This window comes from Planococcus citri, chromosome 2 (assembly GCF_950023065.1).
Source record: "Planococcus citri chromosome 2, ihPlaCitr1.1, whole genome shotgun sequence".
NCBI lineage: Eukaryota > Metazoa > Arthropoda > Insecta > Hemiptera > Pseudococcidae > Planococcus > Planococcus citri.
In genome coordinates this window covers 11,603,575-11,623,816 of record NC_088678.1, presented here as the reverse complement: position 1 = coordinate 11,623,816, position 20,242 = coordinate 11,603,575, and the positions used below count along the sequence as shown (strand labels likewise).

Sequence of the window (20,242 nt, the reverse complement as noted above, 5' to 3'; positions counted from 1 at the left end):
AGCCTCATGGGCGATAGTCATCTTGAGAATCACAGTAGAATTGTGATACCTCATTCATTATGCACTTTTGAAAATTTTTAAAATTCAAAAAATTCTAAAAATTGCTATTCTCATAAGACTCTCATGAAGGATATTTTACTCACAGAGAATCATGGTACTCCCCATGAGCGATTGGTAAGTTTGTCTCCTAAAGTGAGTACTCTACCATCATGTGAGTCTAACTTTGAAAAATAGCAAACAAAAATTCTCAAAAAATAGCATAAAAAATTTTTAAAAAACGTCTATATAACTAAAACAGTAATAGAAGAAATTTTTTCAAACACTCTCAAAATGCAAAAATTTAGAATAGGGACTAGGAAAAAACTCCAAACAAGACCATTTGACTCGTGATTTGTAACAGTACAAGTCCGAATCGAAATAGTTGAAATAGTTTTAAAAATCAATTTACTTATTTCTTGACCTAACTAACCCCTTTGTGGTGTATTTTCGGACATTTCTATGAAAGTTACGATGACGAAAATCTGAAAATACAACACAAATAAGGAAAAAATTCTTCCGAGGTTAATTTTGTTCCAAATGGAACAGATTAGCCATCTGACGAATTCGGACCTAAAATTAGGGCAAAATTGCTGTTTTCTGCCAAGTCCGAAGATGAAAATCTGACAATTTGACAGATAAATGCAAAATTACCCACAAAAAGCAAAGCATAAAACTTTGATCTTTTTATGCTCGTAACAAAAGTGTTCAAAATTCCGAAAACGTCTGTATAGTTAGGTTGAGAAAAAATTCACTCAAAATCATTCCTCCCTTATGGAGCACAATGACAACTTGAGTGAGGCCATCCAGTTTTAAAGTCATCAAAATGTTATAATTTTGATGAAAATTTCTTGGCCACTTTAATCTAGTTATTCTATGTACCTAGTAATATTTTAACAATTTGGTGAATGGGTAAAATAAGCAGTTAAGCTCATTTTATTCAAGTAGGTACCTAGAAACGAATTTGTTTCATGCTTTTTACAGACGAAAATCTGTAGAAAAATGGGATAAATTCAGTCTGTAGATAGTTCATTGATTTTCTTTCTGTAGAAAATTTTTCTCAAGTTACCAGTAAGAAAATGGTTAATAGCCTGCATGACTTGGGCTATTTGATCGAATTTTACACTGGCTACATTTTCTGTAAAAATGTATCTATCTGCTCACTCTATTTTGAATCTGTGTAAGTTCAAAATTTCGAAAATCTAGCCCAAAAAGATCGTTGCAAGACTCAAAATCTCCGATGAAAATTATTTTAAATCACAAGACAAAAAACATCTAAGTTCTCAGTAGAAAAAAGCGCGATCTTTTTCCATATAAAATGCATAGGTATCATACCTATAGAGAATCTTCTTTGTATCCAGCTCATATAGCTGCATACACGTGCCATGGCCTTACAGAGCCTTTGAAATCGAATAGGATTCTTTGTTTAAAATCTCCGAGCCGAAATATTCTCACGAAATCATAGCGCCAGTAGATAGTTATAAAAATTAATAAGCAAGAGACTCGAACATCTTTCGTTCAAGGCGTTGACATTTATTGCTTTAGCAATAAAAACTGTCACTATTTGGTCACTTTATTACACCTATTTAACCAAAACATACAGAATCTTCTCGGATACCTGAGAACACCTTTTTGATATAATAAAAATGTCATCATTTGATTACATTTTTTCTTACCTATTTTTTGGATATAATAAAAACGTCTAGATTCAACTACTTTATTACACCTACTTGCTGGAGTATAAGATACTCGGCAACGAATACGTAAACGACTACTGAATACAGCATAGATACATAAAGGCTGCCTTTATTTTCGTCGCATGTAAAAACTAACCATACTAATAGCCATGTAATCAATTGAATTAACATTTTAATGTTTTTTGCTTTTCTATACTGATCACATAGGAGACTGGAGAATATTAACATGCAATATTTCAAATATCCTGCTTGACATTTTGACAGTTTTTGACAATTTATTACCACTCAATATTTTTCTGACATTTTTACTGTTCTTATACCTACAAGTATAAGAAAACGAAAATGTACATAAATACAGTAGCTAAATACTCCGATTCATTTTTCAAAATCTATTAATTCAAGTCATTAATCTGTCAGCCTGATTGTTCTATGCATATGTACATACTAACAATAGTCAAATACTCCGATTAATTTTTTCAAAATTCAATAAATCAAGCCATTAATCTGTCAGCTTCATTGTTCAATGCTTACACATATACTAACAACCCTTAAAATAATCCAATTAACTTCTCAAATTTATTGATTCTGTCAGTTTTTATTTTTCTATACTTACAAATAAAACTAAATAGAAATCATATACTAACAATAGTTAAATAGTCCGATCCATTTTTGTGTAATTAATTCATATTTTTGATTGTTTTCTGACAGATTTATGTTTCTTACAATTCAGCCAACATACATATTTACAATATTTCTGTACCAGTAAATTACAGAAACCAGACATTAATTGCTACTATTTCTGACAAAAATATGACATCTTGACGGATTTATTGGTCAAAATAGGGATGATTCAATGTAAATCAATGAGTTTAAATGATCAAAACCATAAATTTCATCCAAAAATGAGAAAAATGAGCTTGAAATAGACTTTTATTACTCAAAGCGGAGAAATTCAGCATGAGAAAGCACATAGAGCTTAATTCTCACGATCTTTTGTGGGAAAAGGACTACAATGAAGTTCCTACCAAACCTCCAGATTTCCACTTCTCTTTTTTGTTAAAATAGGCATCCAAAAACACTATATAAACTCAAGCTATTTGATCAGTTCGACTATTCTCTGTGTGACTTTTGAACAAGTTAGACTTTCGCGTTGGACTTTCGTTCGCACTTAGTATTTCGTGATTCTATGAACACTCCTCCAGCTTTGAACACACTCAGTAGGGTGAGTAGAAAACCTTGTAAATTTTTCGAATTTCGTAAACGTGATCGGAAATCGGTGTTAAATAACATCAGTGAAATGGAACAGGAAAATAGCCAAAATTCCACTCACTCCGTCTTTAGTGATCATTCTCAGGCATATGCTAAAGAGCATGTATATGAGGATATGAGTGACTTACAAACCCCAAGTGACGAAGGGATAGGTACCCAACAGTACTCTCGCCCCTTTGAACCAGAACTTTTTAAAGATACTACCAATGAACAAGTATTTGCAATTTTTCAAAAAACTTGGGACTGGAATGAAAAAATTGATACCGAAGTGAAAAAGAATTTTGAGAATCAAAAAGATAAAATTCAAAATGCCACAAAGGTAGCATGCGAGGCAAAGGGAATTGGAATTTATGTCAACTCTAAGCTTGCTGATCTCGCGACGCAAGCTCATAACAACCTAAAAGAAGCAGGAACCTGGGTTGATGAGTTGAAAGAGAAATTAAAATCTACTCGCGTTGCTCTGATCGAAACAAATAATGCCACGAAAGGGAACACTTTGGACTTGCAACGAATTTCTGAAACAATTGACAAAATTTGTCAAGAAACTAAAAAGCGTGACGAAGGTTGTGCTCAAATTGTCGAAGAGATTAATAACATCAAAGAAAAAATCCAATATACTCCCTCGGCAGGTGGCTCAAAAGTTAAATCTCTCGCGATTGATGCAGGATCTATAAAAAGTGCAGGTATTACTTTCACAGACGACCAACTGCATTTTCCGCACGAATTCTTAGAAGAATTTGATGCGTATTTTTCGGAAACAAATGTAGCTATAAAACATAAGATTCTGGCATTTAAAGGGGTGATTGCTACAAAAACTCGTAAATCATTCCTTGAGACGGTACGAAACGTACGAAATTACCGCGAATTGAAAAGTAAATTTCTGGACTTTTACTGGGATCGCAGAGCTCAAAATGAAGCAATGAAAGCTTGCAGATATGAGTTCAACTCTGCGGAAGACCTCAAAGATATGGCGAATAAAATGGCCAGATGGGCTAAATCACTTCGAAATCATCGCCATAGAAGCGAGGATGAAATTATAGACATCCTGATAGGGAAAGCTCCAGAAAATTACCAGACTAGACTAATGCAAGAAGGACAGTCTATGGACGATTTTCTTGAAAAATTGTCCAATTTGGCTAGAATTCAATACGATCCTGAAAATGAAGTACCCGTTAGGTTCCAACGAAATTATAGACGTAAATTTGATGACCCTCCCGTACCCGCGCCTGTAAATAATACGCGATACACGAATAAGGGCACACCATCAAATGAGCAACTACTGGCGATTTATAATCTTATCTCGCAGAAGGGGATTCCAAAAAATTTTAATGAAAACTTCACCAACAATCGCCAGCCTGCTCAAAATGAAAAACCATTTACGTTTTCACCTCCAACTTCGTCGAATCTGCCTGCAACGACTTATCCTCCGAAGGATAAGCCAGAACAGAAAACGATACTTCAAAACCCCAATCAAGTAAAAAACCCAAATACGATTACGTCAAATTCAACACCCAAGCCATTCGGTATTGATAAAAATGGCAATTTGACAATTAACAGATTTAGACCAAAAACTCAATCCAACGCACCTGCGGCTGCCGTACAAGCAGTAGAATTTGATCAAGACCTAGATGAATACGTTGTAGACCAACCACCCCTAGAAGATTTAAATGATCAGGTGGCGACATGCAACATGTTGAACACAATCTTCGCAGATGCGCCGGAAGAGTTAGATTTGCAAACGATTACTGCTGCCTTGCAATTAATGACAACCTCTCCCTCCGACGATGATGAAAGCTCTGCTTTGGGAAACGAAAGCCACTAGGTAGCCGAGGGGCAACTCCTAGTGCCTTCATAGCCCCCTCAGATTCAATTTTGGAAAAATATATTTGGGTTGGTGATGGGTTGAGCCATTACATAGCGCGTGGCGAAGTAACGTTATCAAATCATTTACCTGACTATTTACGCGACCAATTAGCCCTCGAAGAATTACATCGTAGGTTGCGGAGAGCTAATTTCCCTGAAAAATCACACTTTGTAGTCTCTGCAGGTCAGTTAGAATTCAATTTTTCGCGCAAACCATATCACATCATTGAAAAACAGCTACACAACATAACCGACTTATTACTCGACAACGGTGCACAGAGCATAATCCTATTATTCCCTCTGGCAAAACCACGCACACCAGATGAATTTGATATAAAATTGTCTCGTTATGTCGACTTTAAGAACATATATGTACGTGTAGCTAACAATCCTAAGATAAAATTCTTACGTATGCCAGCTATGAGCTTTTTGGAAACAGAAACTATTCATAGTCAGGGTAAACAATACACCAGACCCAGAGTTAGTGCATGCAAAGAATTATTGCCAATGGAACAAAAATTCCACTATGTCTCTGCAATAAAACGATATTTCCCTTCAATCACGGAATACCGTGATGTCCGCAATTTGCTCATCTCAGAGATAGCACGAATCGAATCATTTAAAGAAAGAATGGCGACACTTCCCACTCAAGCAGAAGTAGAATACCTGGGAAGTGACACCAATGAAAACACAACAGAAGCTCCAATTTATCAAATTTTAACGCTCAAAAACTCAGATTTAGGCAATAGACTCAAACCAGAAAGAAAAATTAAGAACGCGATTCGCAATCTCTATAACGACCCTGCAATTCTATCAGATTCACCAACAGCTATGAGTTTGGGTGAAATATTAGTCGCAAAAATCAATGAACAACGATTCCATAAAATGATAAATAAAAAGAAAAAACAAAATATCGAGTTCATTGATGCGATAGACAACACTCCTCTCAAGAATGAGAAGCCTGACCCAGTAACCTCTTCACAACTTGTGACGCAGAAAACTAATGACCCTGCGTGTGTCATACCAGTCACAATCGGTGCCAGAAAGGTTGCGTTACAACTCGATACAGGGGCACTTCCTTATGTGCTCTCTCGTTTAATGGTCAAAACATTCCTTGAAGAGGCTCCGAATTGGGTGAAATTCATAAAACTCAAAAAACAAGTCCAACTTAGATTGGCCAATAATACGCTAATTCCATCTGCGACGCATATCATTGAACTTCAAATGATACTTGGAAATGAAATGATAAAAGTGCCATTTTACATCATTGATGCACCAGGTCAGACATTCATTTTGGGCAGAATCTCTATGGATTACTTAAAAATGAAGTTAAATGTACCCGAACGACTCGTAAAATGTAGACCAGAATTTTGTGAAAAATTCACAATACCATTCATGCACACTGATGAATTTCAAAGTGCATTGACGGTATTCTCGTTGGTTACAAATGAACAAGAACATGAAACATTTTCCGAAGATATGTCTGACACTCATCATACTATCATTGAACAAGAAATCTTTGAAGAGCGTAGATTGGCTCAACGTACTTTTAAAGAGAATTTACGAGCTGATCTAAATATGGCTCTTGAGAATGGATCAATTACATTTCAACAAGCGATCCGAGGGTTTGATAGACTACAACATTTTGCCGATATTTTTGACCTCAACCCTGGTAAATACACCGGAGAGCAGGTTAAATTCACGTTTCAAGAAGGAAACACACACCTGCAACCATGGAGAGGAGAAAAATTCCGACCTAGTAAAAAATTATTGCCGGCTTTACGCAAAGCAATAACGAAAATGCTCGCTCTCGGTATCATCAAATATTCACACTCATGCTACATTAACACCTTAGCACCTGTAGTTAAGAAAAATGGAGATATTCGTTTATGTCTCGATGCTGACGAACTCAATAAATTCCTAATCAATGTCTTAACTGAGCCAAATACAATCGCAAGCATGCTCTATGACAATGCTGGCGATAAGTTCTTTTGCACCCTCGACTTCACCGCGGGCTTTTGGCAACTCGAACTTGATTTGGAATCACGTAAATTTACTGCTTTTCAAGTTGAAGGGCAAGTGTACGAATTCACCAGGCTACCATATGGCCTGAAGATCTCATCAGGTGAGTTCGTACACATGATTAACCAAGTCATTGAAAATGAGGATGGAATTACAAAATACGTCGACGACATAAAAATATCAGGAACAACTTTTGAGGAAACTATCAAAAGACTTGAAAAAGTCTTTCACCTCATAAGAGAGCACGGTCTGAAGCTAAATCCAACAAAAACTCAATTTTTCAAAAATTGCGCTGATCATCTTGGTTTCGTAATTTCAGATAAAGGAATTGGAAAACAAAGTGAAAAAATTAGAAAACTAGAGGAATTTGAAAAGAAACACACTAAACGAGGAAAATTCTCTCTATCCAAAAAGAACGACATTTTGGCTTTAGTTGGCAATACCGGCCTCTACAGGGATTTTATTCCTGAATATTCCCAAATTGTAAACCCTATTTACCATCTTACGAAAGGTGATGTACCTGTCGAATGGACAGAAAAACAACAAAAAGCCTTTGAGACCTTGAAAGCTGAATTCAAGAAGGACTTCAAACTACAACAAGCTCCAAAGGAAGGTGATCTGTTCTTAGACACCCAACTCTCTGATGACTCGATGAACGGAGTACTATTTTATATGGTGGAGAATGACAAACGAATCATCATGTTCATCTCGATAGCATTTAAAGAGCACCAGAAAAACTTCACCTTATTTGACCGAGAAATTATGTGTTTGGTAAAATGTGTTCAAAAATTACAAATGTGGCTACATGGTCGACGAGTCCATGTCAGATCTAACCTTTTACCAATAATCAACCGATTTCGAGAAATTGCTCAAACCCACCGAAAGGCGGCTCACTGGGTAACCGTTCTAAATTGTTACGATATTATTTATGATATGAATTTTTCGAACAAGGCCCTTTATAAAATAAAGGCACCTGAATTAGAAGTTCACAATGTTGAAATTCCGGATGACTCAGATCCAACAGAGCTGGAACCATTTGAACCTCAAACTGAGCTATCGGAACCTCACTCACAAGAATTTGAGACAGGAATTGCACCCCTGGAAGTCAAATTTCTTGCCGAAAACATTCCTGAACTTCATAAACGTCTCAGAAACATCTCATCATATCAGCAGACAGACACGACGTGTAAGAAACTTATTGAAATTCTTGAGGAAAGTACCCCCCAGCGTAATAAAAATAGCAAGAGGTCGTCCACGTAAGAATAGGGCAATTGAATCTTCGTCTCAAGAGACTATTTCGACAATCGATGATAGCCAAGACAGTCAGGATAGCCAAGATTCTGACGATGAAATATTTTTGGATGCTCCTATGACACTCCAAAGATTACCCGATAATGACCTCTCCAATGCGCAAAACCCATTGGACACCCCACCTGACTCTGTACTTCCAGAATCGCAACCTAGCGAAACTTCAAACGTTCCTAGGGCAGGGGCAAGTGCTCAAAGGCCTACCTCATTACCAACTAGGACACGATCTGAACGAGTTCTCGCTAGAGTACGGACGAAACCAGCGACACACTGGAAAAAACAGCTCGAGACTAAATTCCTAAATTACGTATCTGATAGCGATCAAGAGCCTATCGCTCGTTTTTATGAGATGGTTCCTGATGAAAAATCAGACGATGAAGGAAACCAACTATGGAACACCTAATGCTTTGCAAAAAATTCACCACTTTTATCGTTGTGAACTGAAAGATGTACAAAAATTCCCTTTCCATATGTCCTGTTACATCCTTTGACCGCAACAATCACCACGTATTACAACGGAGAAGTGTACAAAAAACCCAAAATCATATGTCCTGTTACACTTTGCAGTCACCATAAAAATTCAAAAGATAAAAAATAATCTCACCAATAGCTAATTATCGCAATTAAAAATTCGCGAAATCACAAGATCTAGGTCTTGTTACATTTCTTAGTCACCCATATATTTTTTTTTTGTTTGTTTTAATCACAACACACACCCAACAAGCAAAGCATTAAGAACAAGTCGGTGTAAATATTTTTTTTTTCCTTTTGAGTCTTATAACCCCTTCTACTATCCTATTATGGCACGTATACTTTTACAGATAGAAAATTACAATCTAAAATTGCTTGGAAGTACACCAAAAAACACCTTATCATATGTCCTCGTGCATTTCCAAGTGAAAACATTTTCTTTTCCTCTAAATTCAAAATTATATTCGATCATTAATTCATTTTCGTCCTCAGTACTTTGTCTATAAGTAAGTATTCTAAGACACTTACCAAGAACGATGTTTTTAACTCGTAATTCCGACCCTAAGTAAAATACAATCTTACATCGCTTGGAGATATGCTAAATACTCTACCCTATATCCTTGCATACTTCCAAGTAATAATGCTCCTTTAACGTAAATGTAAAAATCACTCGATTTCATTATCACAAATACACACAATAACCGATTCCTTTTTATGTTAATCGTAGTTCTAGCCCTTGGTAAAATACACCATGGATACATAGCAGGTAGACGAACCTGGAACCCAACTGTGTCATTTACGTACACAAACATCAACAACGCATCTTCACACCCCGAATTCGTTACTCCAAAACAGTAAGCGAGTGTGACATTGACCCTACTACATCTCGTCAACACAGAGCGCATACACCCGCATATGACAGCTGGAGAAGAATACGCAAACGAACCCAAATAAACATGTACACAGATTGGTCTGAGATTTGCTACCCGATGACTTGGGAAAAGAATACGCTTATCAAGTAAATTAAATACGATTCATGAGTATTCCATGAAATAATTATCTTCTCAATAGCCCATATACCTATCTTCTTTTCATAAAATACGAATTCAAATACACGCAAACATACCTAGATCTAGGTCCTGGTATGTTATAGAATACTATTCGTTCTCCTAAACTTATCCATATAGCACACCCTTGTTCAAACACACCTTACAATATACCTACTTCCACTCAACCCAGAAATCATTTTTTTTTCTTTTCCTATTAAAATCTTCGACTCGTAATCGTAGGTATAATATAAGCTGTACATATATGTAACCTTAATTAAAAATCTCTCGAACACAGCATTTACTGCCCAACAACAGTAAAATGCCCTTACGTAATATTCTACACAGTGTGTTTATTGTTTCAGTATACGCCACGATATGTAAATATTATGCCACTATAGGATATTGTACCATGTCCCCTAATAAAATCAAAACGATCTTCTCTAAAAATTGATAACCGCATGGTTCCCAGCGCAGCACAGAAGACAATTTTGGTCAACGGCGCGAGTAAATAGGATTGCTAGCTGCTCATAAAAACGTCAAATAAGTTAGTACCTCGTTAAGATATCAAGTAAGGTACAAAATTCGAACAACACCGGCAGCATTACAGATGAATTAATCGTCTACAGTGCAAGCGATAAGCCTGCATTACTTCGACGATTCATAGCGATCTCTACGAATTCGCTACTTTGAAAAATTGAACTATGTGCAAAATTCCATGCATTTTATTCGTCTGGCGATCTTGATTTTTTTTGTATAGTCAGCTTTTTTCGGAAAATTCAGTTCATAGAAACTTAGAATGAAGTCCAGACGAAGTGCTACCACATCCAGAGAGACCATTCGATAAAATAGTCAAAAGCCATAAAAACTTCAACAGACGGCGATACTTGTCACTCATATTTTTCTCTCTTATATTCGATTATTTTATTTTTCGATAATTACCTCGCCTTCTTATCTATTTCTCACGCACAAGTGTTCTTACGATCATATACGCACCAAAATTTTATGGATTTGGAGGTGGGGACGATTTTTTCACCTATCTGTATCATCCAAAAAGATAGAAAACTGAAATAAAGGTGCTACCTTTTCTCGAATCTCACCTCATTATATGTAGTGCTGGGATCCATACGACACCTCTCGACTTAGCTGTGGTAAGTTTTGACTCTACTTTACCTATTCGATCCGAGTTTGCTTTATATTTCAACTTGATCTAGCTGGCTTATATTTAAGTAAGTTAGTTGGACCTTTTGCATCGAATTCGCGAGTGATTATTTGTACCTTTGCACCAAAATATTCAGTCTTATTATTTTTTCCAATTTTTTCCTCAAAAATCCAGATTTTGAACACAATTTCACCTGATCAACTATTCGATCAATATTGTCAACTCCTTGTTGACAATCTCCCGTTTCAATCGAATCATTCAGCTTGATTATAATTTTGCATCGAACCACTCCAACTAATTTTTGAATTTTTCGACCAATTTTGATCAGATTTTTTTCGACCATTTTTCCAAAAAATTTATTCGATTATTCGAATATTTTCCCGAACAACTTTCAAATCTTTAATCATCGCAGTTTGATTTCCTAGAAATCATGTCGTATTGCGAGATTATTTGCGACCAGTGCAAGCTATCTTTAGCACTGCCCGGACCATTTGCAAGGGCAATTCATGATGATATTTACATAACAGCATGTAGGCACCTTTTCCATTTTGGATGCCTATATCGCTTGTATATAAATTCCACTACTAGAACAGAACAAGGTGCACAATGTGTCCCCTGTCCTCATCCGTCATGTAAGCAAATGATCTTAGGATCTGATTCTTTCTTTGTGGATCAATCCTTACGAATATTCCAAGTACTCAACACTGACTCTAGAGTCCAGTCTCTCGTAAATCAACTCACATTACAACGAGATTACATCACACGTATCGAGATGGTGATGATTAACGAGAATATTGAACTAAAAAATCAGCTGGAGGAGTATCGACGAGAACACTTCAATTTAATGACTCGATACAACTTGCTCCTAGATCATCAGATAGGCAATCTATTTTCGAATATACGTCCGAGAATAAATTCCTCAAACAATCCTCAACCTTCTTCTTCTCAAACTGCATCCGTCATGCCACAATCTTCGACTTCAAATTCCGATGTACCGCAGTTTACATCCCCCCCACCACTGTGGCGACAATTTCAAAACTCAGCACAACCTCTCTTCGCAAAACCACAAACTTCTTGTGATTCTGCACTGATTCAAAGACCAGAGCCTGTAGAGACCCCAATTCCAACGATTGTCACCCCTCGACAACAAACTGTCCAAGCTGGTTCATTAACCCAGCCCATAATCTCGCAGCTCAAATATGTAGACGTAGTTGGAACACCCTCCACTTCGTCAGACAGCTCTAGAGCCTCAGGTTCCGGCATTAGTACGACTTCGGATCGCGTAGCTCCTACGACACTACGATCCAAAATTTTCCCCCCAAAGCCAAAAAAGGGCACTTCTGCTGACAAGCGCCTTTTTCATAAAAATTATAGAGCCCGGTTCGGCTCCGATTCAGCTGAAATAGAACCTTTCTATCCCATTAATTCGTACCCGCATGGCTTTACGGCAGCAGGATACGAAATTTTGGACGATGCTTATATCATCGTATTTTTGGCCTATAATATCCTAATTATGGGGGATGGACACGCTGATGGTATCGCAAGATACTTAAGTGTATCTAAACCCTATGAAAACCTGATTGACATAGAAATGTACCGTAGAGACCTTCTAGCTTCTGAATTACTCTTATATCTCGAAACGTTCTTAAAACTCCCAAAACGAATTATGATGTCAATTGGGAATTTTGACGTACAAAGAGGTACGTCATATGGACAATTCTTCAATATATTCCAAGCTATTATTCTATTATTCAAAAAACTAAAAGTGCAAGAACTCATAATCCTTCCACTTATCCCTCACAAGAAAGTCAATCAGGAACAATTTTCAGAAATTAACAGAGCTTTAAATTACGATTGGGAAAGAACTCTTGGAGCTAGAATAACTAGAATTCCACATATTTTCGAAGAATTCCATACAGATAGGGCAGGAATCGACCAATATGGCCCATTCTACCCATCCAACCAATATGCCAACGTGCTTCTAGCCCTCAGAAATGAGCGTATCCCAGACGTACTTCCCAGACACCCTACAAGCCAATCTCCCAGACCCCCTACACCTGATGTTGAAATTCCTCCAAATAATATTCTTCCTTTACTACCACTGGATCTTCGAATTCCCAGAATTTGCTTGACCCCTGTTAAAATAGATCCTCCTCCTACCACGACTTCATCTACTAAATTATCCCAAACTACAACCCTTTCCACCCCCTCTACCTCTTCTTGTTCAAGCAGAACAGATCTAGAGGTGCAAAGTGTACAAATTTCCACCGAAAAGAATGCAAACAATCTCGGAAAGAAAGGTAAACCACGCCGTGTAGAACGTCGTAAACGCGATGAGGAGGAAAGCTTAGTTCGAAATGTACGACGACGCACCGATCCCATCGTGCGTATGGTAGAAGAAGCTATAGAGCAGGTGGAAAAAACCAGCATGCCACCAGTTAATGTGCCACGCGACCGCGCGGCTCGTATGTTTGCTTCTGATTCCAGGTCATCTTTAAATGATCAACGAACGCCATCACGAGATGATGAGACAGAGAAAAAGGAGGCTGAGAAAGACATCAATTCATCAGGCCAAAACCAGTAGAGCTCTGGATCACTGGGATTGGATCGCAGTTGTAAAAATTGAATTTTCCATATACTTATTAACCAATTATATTTAACCCTAGATTTAAATATAAAAGTAGAACATTACTAACGTTTCAGACGCTCATCTATAAACAAGCTACACAAGTGAGTATTTTTCGAAAAACATACTAATAGTTTGCTTCCCCACAGAATTATTATGACTCGAAAACAACACAGTCCAGAGTAATGATCCCATGCTAATTGACGACTTTGAGAGATGTTTAACTCGAAAAAAGCTGAGATTCCTTGATAATGATACTGTTGGTGACCAAACAACTACAACTTCTCATCACACAATACCACTACTTCTTCAACAAATAATTTTCACAAATCAACATTATTCAATAGTTCATATTTTTGCATTCTTTACAATATTTGTCTTTTATATGCATTCATATTCAAATTCTGTATCACGTGTCTACTTTTATACATTTAGTCTCATGCCATGTACATATAGTATGCCTTTAAAATTAATCTTAGAATTACACAAAACGGTAGAATTAAGCAAAATTTTTGAAACTACATGCACTTTCGGAAAGATAGGGCCGCATAATGTACAAATTAGAACACACAGTGACGTTAATCAACTTTTCTTAGCTTTCGAACTTTTTTCAACTTTATACTTTTGGTCGTCACATCTGAACAAAAATTAGGGAACAAAAATTTAAAATCTGCAATATGACAATTGTAAAACTTTCTATAAAAGAAGCTAGCTTTTCGTCTCCGTCATATTTGCAAGAAATAGGAAATCTTCAGAAATTTATAGGTCAAATTACCATAATGACACTTAATGACCAAGAACCACTCACATTAGCAGAGCACATACTTCGCGTATTTATTCTATCCAGTTATAAGGAAAACCTTCAGTTCATACCCATTAAGACATTTAGGATACATTTGGCTACATAACAAAAAAGAGAAGGGCCATTTCGGAACTCAAAAATTTTAGAATTTTCTGTAAAACACATTACCATTTTTCGATCCTGTTGATTGGTTATAAATTTGAGTAAACGATCCCTCATTATTGACTTCAAAAATTATAGACACCTTTAGTAGTCAGAAGCATATTAACGACTTTTCCACTTGAAAAATCCCACCCTCCGACCCATCTCTTGAAAACCTGTCACCTCAAAATAGTCTGCAGATCAACGCAGCAAAGTACGGAGGGGCAGGGTGGTGGAGCCTCCCTTGTCTTGGAAGGGAGGGGAAAGCGGGGTTACGGCATATTTTTCCTCTTATTTTTCGTGATCCGTGCTTCCCCCCGTGACCTGCTGTAGGGGTCAACCCCCGGAAGGGCATATGATATGAGGAAATATGCCTTCATCGCCTAAGCGATGATTAAATTAATCATCACCATAGAGATGATGAATAAAATAACTCCCTTAAACTGCAAGTTCGGTAATGTGTTAACTCCTACTACTGTGCTACTCCTACTATGTAGCTATAACGTAATCGCGCGCAGCAAACGCATAGAACGCATCCGATGCACCCAAAAATAGTATAAATAGAGCAACACGGACGCGAGCCAAACTAGTTGTATTTAAAATGGGCTGAACTTCCAAATAAGTTGAGCTTCCATACGATCTTGGACTCGGCGATCCGGATAGCTGGTTCTTGGTCAAAAGTGTACTTATGTAGATACGAGTAGATGAAGTCCTCTATAGGGGGTTCATCCCTTTTATTCAGTCTTCGCCCACTTTTAGTGGTTAATATGTTTCTCGTTTTCGTGATTTAAATTATCGTATACGTAATTAATCGCGTCCACACCGGATATCATCTGATTATGCTGGCCATCAGAGATAGTCCTAGAAGAATAGGTACCTCGTGTATTACATTGCTGTCGACCGGCCTAGTATTAGTGAGCCACCCTGAAAGAGACAGTAGAAGCGGACATTATGTGAGCCTTGGTGAGTAAATCTCACTACTATTTCCGAAATTGCATGCAATTTCTAGGGTATCTAATTACCCACCTTCAGTAATCCATTAACGCGCGTCGTAAGGTATAAGCTTGTGCATGTACCTATTATAGAACAACCCTATAGTTATTCTATACTTCTTTATCTTTGTACCAGTTTTAATATGCATTTGATTTTATTATGTCTAATTAACAATAAACATATTATCACTTTAGTGTAATTAATATGAGTTTTATTGGTAATTAGAGATTTTACTGTGAAGAATGAGCTGCATGACTGAAACCTCTCCGATATTTTGAGCTAACCAGGCGAGGCAATTATTCACTACCTTAGGGAATATTTCTTGACTTAATCACGTAGGTAGGAATTCTAATAAAAATCATCTATATCAATCCTGTAAGATCTCACTCTATCAAATTTAATTTATATTTGAATTTTAAATTCAATGCATATTTTTCTGCCATATAAGACCAAAATCACAACCCAAAAGCCAAAACTCGCGAAAATATAGCTAAAAAACGAAATTCAAAAAGTCAAAATTAACTTTTCCCGCAACTTCAATCGCCTGTTGCGCAAATGTGTGATTTCTCGTGAAAAAAGTTTTAATTATTTTTTAAAGTACAAAGTTCGACGAATAAAAGCCGATAATCAGTTTTTGGATCGATGAAAGGTAAGTCCGATAAATTTTCCATCAAATTTATTTTCATCGAGTGCCCTAATTCCGACCACCAATGATTTGGCTATATATTTGAAATTTTTATTTTCCTGGATTTTCGAAAAAAATGCCAAAACGTAAAAAATGGTGTGCTGATGCAATGAACAAAGCTGTAAAAGCTGTAAGAAAACGAGAATAAGGGTATTTAAAAGCATCTAAACAATTTCCAAGTGTTTCAAATGGGGACATGAGATTTGTGATGCGGGGTCAGAAAAATGTAAAAAAAAATTGAATATTTGTTCCCCTTTGCTTAAATAATTAATTGCCTTTCTATTTGTGTCATTTCAATTAATAAACAACGATGTTGACATATTATTTACCATCTTTTTTTCAATTTTTTTGGGGTGGTCGGAATTAGGATACCATTTTTGCGATTTTCAATTTTCTCACTTTTTGGAAAAAACGCCATGAAAAATCAGCGGGGGGGTTTTAGGTTTAGTGACTTCAGGGCATTAAACTAGAGGCATGTGGCTATCATTTGAGCCATTGTGCGCGAACCTAAGTCAATTACAGGTCTTTTTATTCCAAAAATAAACTAGGTGGTCGACATTCGGGCACCTTACCCTTAATATGTAATTCAATACGAGTGCACACTTGTATCCAGTAAAGTTTAATCTACATGTATCCACCTAAGTTTTACCTCAAATGCTTACGTGCTATGTTTGCTGTTCTAATCTAACTAAAACATGGTGAAATTATGTCTTTCGTCTGAGATAAAATAAGTATCTCCTATACAGCCACTAATACTAGGTGTATTATTACTCATTTCATCCATCTCAATTAATTACGATTTATTTATAATTAATTACTTTAGACTTACTTGGACACTATGCATTTTTCCTACCTCTGTTGATGTACTCACCAAAACTAGGTATGTAGGTAGGGACGTCTATCTATAGGTACGATGTATAGATGAGAAATACTTTCGATGTCTGGAAAATCGAAGTGTATTCAAAAGAACCAAATTTAATAATAATTAATTAAAACGTTCAGAGAAAACACTAATTACCACGCCGTAAGTGGGTGAAATACAAAAAAGGGCAAATAGGAGAGAACCCCATTTGCTCTCACACATTAACTGTGTTGATATAGCTAACACATCATCATTTTGACGAGGAACAAGTTACCACAGAGTTACAAGACCAAGTAAAATTTGTGGCTTGCCAAAGCAACTTCCTGCTTAGAAATTATTCATCAGAAAATAGATCATTCGGCAGGAACGAATGATCTGATTGTATTATCATACGATGGTTAGGGGGATCCTTCCAGTTATTTAGGATCCTATGAGCGCACGTATAAATTTAGAAGAGTTTATCACGTTACCCTACTTGCAGTATATGGAGTAAAGCGCAGACTCTATTATAGAAACATATTACAGAAGCTTCTCTTGAGGGGAAAATTACGCGAATGACCACCTAAGTGGTGAGGGCAATCCTACTCCTCTCAATTTCTTGTTAACTGGTCGCAAATTAATGAACCGGTTTCAAAAAATTCATATCACATTTTTGCCGCCTTAGTGTGTAGAATAGGTACATTGCGCCAATAAAAACCAGTTTGAATTTTTTGACGAAACTGGTTTTTCAATTTGTGGACACCCTGTTGCATGGGCCTGAAATTTTCAAGGTCATTTTGGGAAGCCCTTATTTTTCCATACTCAACGCCGCTTCATTCATCTCGCTAGCTCTTTTTCTATACTCAGAAATAAAAGCCACCAGCAGGCACTACTTTCGTGTCATACTGTAGATTGGCAATGTGAAACAGATGCATATGATTGGTTGGATTGGATGTAAGGATGTAACCAATTATTTATGTGCTATCATTATCCATCATTAACTATGACCAGCAGAAACATTCAGCAAAAAAATTATTTGGAGGTGCCTGCTTCATATTTCTGTGCACCCTGTATGTTTACATTTAGGTATCTACCTAATTGGAAAGCCATATTTCTATAGGTGTAAGTGTCAAGATGACGGATAGGTAATTGACAAAACACTTTTATTTTCAAAAATGGATAGGCTGTACACAAAAATTAATTTTTTTAAAAAACACATTCACAAACACAAATGGCAAATGATTAGCATATGACTATGATAAAATATAATTTGATTTTTCATCAACTTGTACATCCAAATTACATTGAATATTGAAGCAACACAATAGATTGTATAAATTGTACTTAAATTAATTAGTTAAGTAGGTACGTATCTATGTATTTAACTATGATCTTATATACCCAACAGTTGTTGCATCTGGGCCGACATATTGAACATTTTGAGCTTCATTTCTTAACGAATAATCTCGGTAGGATTTCACAATCAATGCAAAATAAGATCCAGCTCCTGTACAAATTTACAACATGAGACGAAGGAATATATGCCTAGGTATTTTTAATACGGGTACCCATAGTAAATACGGCAGAACAGTATTTTACTCGTACATTTATTTCTTACCTATTCCCAATAAATAAATGAAGAAAATCAATGCGATGTCTTCACTTCTCCTAGACTCAAGATAGGTACTAAAAAACGAATTAACGCCGATAAAATTATTTCCACCTCCAACGCGAATATTAACAATACCTCCTGAAGTATTGTAAAAGTTATGGAGTAACATAGGTACCATAGAAGACCGCTTAAAAATTTGAATTTGTTCTGAAAATAAAAGGGTAAGTATAGTATAGGTAATTAGATTATGAGCAATTGAACTTATATTAGCACCTCGTCCGTGATAAGTATAAGATTACACTGCAGGCTGCGAATAATGTATGAAAATTGAAAATTACATGGTTACCTACCTTTTGAAGTGCCCATATCGCTATTAGGGAAACTGTCATTCCAATAGTGGTCCTTGTGACGTCATAGGCAAATAAATACGGTAACCAAGAAGCTTCAAAAATAAATTAGGTATATTAATTTAATTGGTATAGGTAAGTAATGTGAACCTACTTGGGTGCTTATTTGATTCAAGATATGTACATATTTTTAGGTAGGTACCTAGGTGATGATTTTATCTAGTAAGAAGACATCACTTTTTGGCTCAACCAAACAGATGTTCGAATATCATTACCTACCTAATATGTATCCCAAATGAAATTAAATAGCAAATAGGTACAATGTGTCATGTCACTGTACTCTGTATTTGCGCATCATTTCACAAAAATCAGGAAACTGCAATACAAGAAACGGGATCTAATTTCAGTAATTTCAACGTTAAAACCCTAATTTTGTGATGTGCACGTAACTTGCAGATGCGTAAAAAAATTGCATCGGAAAGCTTGATCAATAATTTGATCACTCACAGAGAATTTTGGTCTAGACTGTTTTCTTAAAATAGAACCTTTTTTTAGGTTTGAAATTTTCGCATTGTTTGTGAAGTAAAAATGACATCTGAGAGAAACGAACAGCACTGATAAACTCCTTGATAAACTCCTTGCCTTGCATAACAGTTTCTTCAAAAATCAATATCAAACCGAAAAATACAATAATGACATACGACATACTTTGTTTGGGAGCCCAACGTTGAATCAACATAAAATAATACACAGCCACTATAAATAGATAAAAACTCCATACCTGTGCAAAAAGTGATACGAATTAAGTACCTAAGTGAATGAAATGATTGCATATTTTGAAAATTGAACCAAAAATAGCACTCTTAAAATTTTTTACAAAACTTACTAGTAAACCCCATGCTGCAATATACGTTCCACTTCGAAGGGAGCACCCGCAACAGAATTATTTCACTTTCACCATTTTGAAACAATTCGCAGATAGTTCTTGCCCAATTACAAAGATCCAACTGTGCTTTATTAGTGATCTAGCTGCTGGTTTATAATGTTGTGTAGGTTGATTTGATAACGAAAACTATGTATTTTTTTTTACATATTATAATTTTGATTATATGTATTTTCTTTCCTACAATAAAATTTCCGTCACGTGGGAACTTCTACCCACTATAAATGAGTGATGCACTACCTGCACATTGAAGAAATCGAGATAAAAATGAATAAGTACCCAAAAAAATTCACAACAAAAACGTGTCTGTAATTGTGGGGCTTCAAAGTTTTCCAAAATGGCCGCAAATGGAAATTTTTTTTCAAATGATCGTCTCCA

At 36.2% G+C, this 20,242-nt stretch overlaps 1 long non-coding RNA gene across 2 annotated transcripts; it reads right to left on the bottom strand.

Moving 5' to 3' along the window:
- Nucleotides 1-18,108: 18,108 nt before the first annotated feature.
- Nucleotides 18,109-19,962, bottom strand: LOC135834655 (uncharacterized). Of its 2 annotated transcripts, XR_010556735.1 has the most exons (5): nt 19,808-19,962; nt 19,630-19,702; nt 18,925-19,016; nt 18,581-18,781; nt 18,109-18,469 (listed from the first exon to the last, which is right to left on the bottom strand). It is a non-coding gene; the product is annotated as an uncharacterized LOC135834655 (long non-coding RNA). The 2 variants fall into 2 exon arrangements; XR_010556736.1 differs by lacking the exon at nt 19,630-19,702 and having other exon boundaries at nt 19,808-19,945.
- Nucleotides 19,963-20,242: the final 280 nt, after the last annotated feature.